At 40.8% G+C, this 4442-nt stretch overlaps 1 long non-coding RNA gene across 1 annotated transcript; it reads right to left on the bottom strand.

Moving 5' to 3' along the window:
• Positions 1 to 1830: 1830 nt before the first annotated feature.
• LOC123518414 lies at positions 1831 to 3082 on the bottom strand. Its single transcript, XR_006678784.1, has 2 exons — positions 2527 to 3082; positions 1831 to 2375 (listed from the first exon to the last, which is right to left on the bottom strand). It is a non-coding gene; the product is annotated as an uncharacterized LOC123518414 (long non-coding RNA).
• Positions 3083 to 4442: the final 1360 nt, after the last annotated feature.

Genomic DNA, 4442 nt, shown 5'->3' with positions numbered 1-4442 from the left:
TGTGTGTGTGTAATTCACTGTGTGTGTGCTGTGCTGTGATCTTGTGTTGAGACCAGGCACACACCACACAGAGGTGTGCTTTATGAGTGTTTATTTTGCATGAGTTAATAACTTTTTGGTGTTGAAAGTGTTGCATGAGTTAATAACTTTTTGGTGTTGAAAGGTTATGTAAAGTTTTTATGTGTTTGTAAGTTAGGTAAGTGTGTGTCAGTGTATCAGGGTTGTATCATGAGTGTATCTTACTACTTCAGTGAATGGTAATGAATGGTGTTTTTAAGCTCTTCAGTAGCATGACACATTTCCATATTCATTCTAGTTAATATTTGGTGATTTTATAAAGCTTCACAAAATCATGTGGGTGGATTAAAATAGTGACCTCCATACACCCCTCCTAATTTCAATAAAATGATCTAATGGTAAAAATGTGTTCCAGTACTGAAGGAGTTGTCAGTGTTGTGTGTGTGTGTGTGTTTAAAATGTATTGGTTTTTATGTATATTATAACTATATGATTGGTTATTTGTATTAATTCTCTCTCTCTCTCTCTCTCTCTCTCTCTCTCTCTCTCTCTCTCTCTCTCTCTCTCTCTCTCTCTCTCTCTCTCTCTCTCTCTCTGTTTTCTGAAGTTCTCTCTTCTCTTCTCTCTCTCTCTCCTTGATTTTTGAAATAGTTGGTTTGTAAGATTGTCTAAAAAATGAAAAATTGGTTGAAAATTGTTTTGTGAAGTTGGAAATTGTTTTTTCTCTCTCTCTCTCCTTGATTTTTGAAATAGTTGGTTTGTAAGATTGTCTAAAAAATGAAAAATTGGTTGAAAATATTTTGTGAAGTTGAAAATTGTTTAAGTTGAAAATTGTTGTAGACTTTTTTGGTGTTTTTTTTTTTTTTTAAAGTTGAAAATTTGAAAATATTTTGTGAAGTTGAAAATTGTTTGGTGTGTTTTTTAGACTTTTTTTTGTTGAAAATTTGAAAATATTTTGTGAAGTTGAAAATTGTTGTAGACTTTTTTGCTTTGTTTTTTTTTTTTTTTTTTTTAAGTTGAAAATTTGAAAATATTTTGTGAAGTTGAAAATTGTTTTTAAGTTGAAAATTGTTGTAGACTTTTTTGCTTTTTTTTTTTAAGTTGAAAATTTTAAGTTGAAAATTTGTGTAGACTTTTTCACTATTTATTTATTTATTTTACTTGAGTAAATAAAAGTAAAGTGCTTAAGTTAAGGGAGAGTCTTTTATTTAATTTTAGCTCCAATATGCATCTGCATTGTCTCCGGAGACTCTTTCGAGTATTTTGACTTAGTACAGTTTTCAGGGCCAGTTTTGCAGCATTTTTCACCATTTTTTGGCAATTTTTCATTTTCAGGGGCTTTTGCAGGGGGGTTTTTGACCAGTTTTTGCAATTTTTTGGCAATTTTTGATTTTCAGGGGCTTTTCAGGGGGTTTTTCACCAGTTTTGGCCAATTTTTTCAGCTTAGGCATTTTTCTGCCATTTTAGCTGAGTTTTTTTAGCACAATTTTGCAGGTTTTTTGCCACAACTCTGGAGGCATTTTCTGTTTTTAAGCTACAATTGTTGCATTAGATTTTGCAGTTTTTATGGGCTGTTTTGTATTTGGTCCTCCAGTCAGTTTTCCCTGCCATTGTAGCTGCTGCAGATTTGGACAATTCTTCAGGCTTAATGCATTTCATAATTTTACAGCTTCAATAAAACCAGCTTTAAACATTTTTTTTAATACGAGTTTAGGTTAGCATAGGCTTTGTATTGTATTAAGGCTTGCCTTAGGTAGATGGTTTCAGATTAGGTAGTTGGCTTAAAGAAAAAAGTAATCAAAAGCATAAATATCCACTTTCTTGCTCATGGTTTATTTTAAGTACAAACACCAGTTATGTGGGTACATCACATGAAATTGATGACATACATATATGGGTATATTCACATCAGATTATATTACAAAAGTATATACATGTATTTGTATTTGGTTGACAAGTACGTGAGGCAGTCTGTCCTCCCTTCCTGGATGGCACCGCATATTTGTCAAGGTAGGGTCCAATTCCTCTGCGAAAGGTGCAGCAAGACAATGTCCTCCCTCCCGGAATGGCACCACCCGTTACCAGGGTAGAGCTGGTGCAAGGCAGCGTCCAATTCCTCGTAGTGTGTCCTCTGGATGGAACCACGTGTTGTCAGGGCAGAGTTGGTGCGAGGCAGGGTCTAATTCCTCCGTTGTGTCCTCCCTCTGGATGGAACCATGTTTTGTCAGGGCAGAACTGGTGCGAGGCAGGGTCCAATTCCTCCGAGGAAGTGTAGCTTTGCAAGAAACCCAGTTTCCTGCCGCAGGTTGTGAGGGTTAGGACACGCTGGTTCGATTCTCCTTCAGTAGTGGCAGGACCTGAAACAATTATACATTTTAAACACTATTCATTGACAACCTTGTCCTAAAATGTACGCTAGGTGTAGTGTGGTGTGGGTGCGCCGTGTTCAAAGTTTAGTGCTTTCCATTAACCCACCACTAAGAAAAATTTTTAAAGTAGTCTCCAAACCTTTTTAAAGTTGAATCCAAACCTCCCTTTCTTCACCGGTATTCTTCATTCTATTCTGAACACGAACCTTAGAGTTTCGCGTCCATCACTCTCGTTATATTCATCTTTAACACCAACACCGAACGCCGGCATGACCCGACCTTCTCCCTTATTATATACACTGCTGCAATAATAAAGTTACCAATCATCAATCAAGGAACATCCTTCACCTGCTCTCATTTAATCATTCTTAATACCAAATGAGAGCTCAACCTTTCCATGATCTAGGGACAAACTGCTCAGTATAATCAGTGACTCGTCAAATTAAGAGCAACCGAGTAGATTACTTCAGGACTTTACTAGCGAGTGGGACTTTACCTAGATTGTGTACCACAACACCCCGAATCTTGATAGTTGACTATTCCTACACTTACTGCACCAGATAGTGACAAATGCGGGGAGCCTTGACGTTTCAGCACTAACACTTGCTTGATGCTTCACATTAATAGTATGCTGGTTCACAACACATGAAACTAGGGGTGAAACGTCAACCACCACCACACACACACACACACAACCACCACCACAACCACCACCACCACACAACCACCACCACAACCACCACCACACACACACACAACCACCACCACCACACACACACACACACACACCACCACCACCACACACACACACAACCACCACCACCACACACACACACCACCACCACACACACACACACACACCACCACCACACACACACACACACACACAACCACCACCACACACACACACACACACAACCACCACACACACACACACACACAACCACCACACACACAACCACCACACACACACACACACACACACCACCACCACACACACACACCACACACACACACACACACACCACCACCACACACGCACACACACACACACACCACCACACACACACACACACACACCACCACCACACACACACACACACACACCACCACACACACACACACACACACCACCACACACACACACACACACCACCACCACACACACACACACAACCACCACCACGCACACACACACACACCACCACCACACACACACACACACACACCACACACACACACACACCACCACACACACACCACCACACACACACACAACCACCACACACACACACACCACCACACACCACACACACACACACCACCACCACACACACAGCCACACACACCACCACACACACACCACACACACACACACCACACACCACCACACACACACACCACCACACATAACCACCACCACACACCACCACACCACACACACACACACACACACACCACCACCACACACACACACACACCACCACACACACCACACACCACACACACACACACACACACACACACACCACACACACACACACCACCACACACACACACCACCACACACACACACCACCACCACACCACCACACACACCACCACACACACACACACCACCAACCACCACAACACACAACCACCACTACTAATAACACACACAACCACCACCATTAATAACATAATAACATCTAACCATAACACACAATAATAACTAATAATTATTAACACACAACCAATCCTAATAATAATATTATAATAACCAATCTAATTACACACACACATAACCACTCCTAATAACACACATACATAATAACCACTAATAACACTAATATAATAACAATAATAACACACACACAATAATAACCACCACACACACATAATAACCACCCCACCACACAACACACACATAACCACCCCACCACAACACACACACAACCACCCCACCACAACACACACACACAACCACCCCACCACAACACACACACAACCACCCCACCATAACACACATAACACACACACATACACACACATACACAACACACACACACACCA

This window comes from Portunus trituberculatus, chromosome 43, assembly GCF_017591435.1.
Source record: "Portunus trituberculatus isolate SZX2019 chromosome 43, ASM1759143v1, whole genome shotgun sequence".
Taxonomy (NCBI): Eukaryota; Metazoa; Arthropoda; class Malacostraca; order Decapoda; family Portunidae; genus Portunus; species Portunus trituberculatus.
This window is presented reverse-complemented; position numbering and strand designations above follow the sequence as displayed.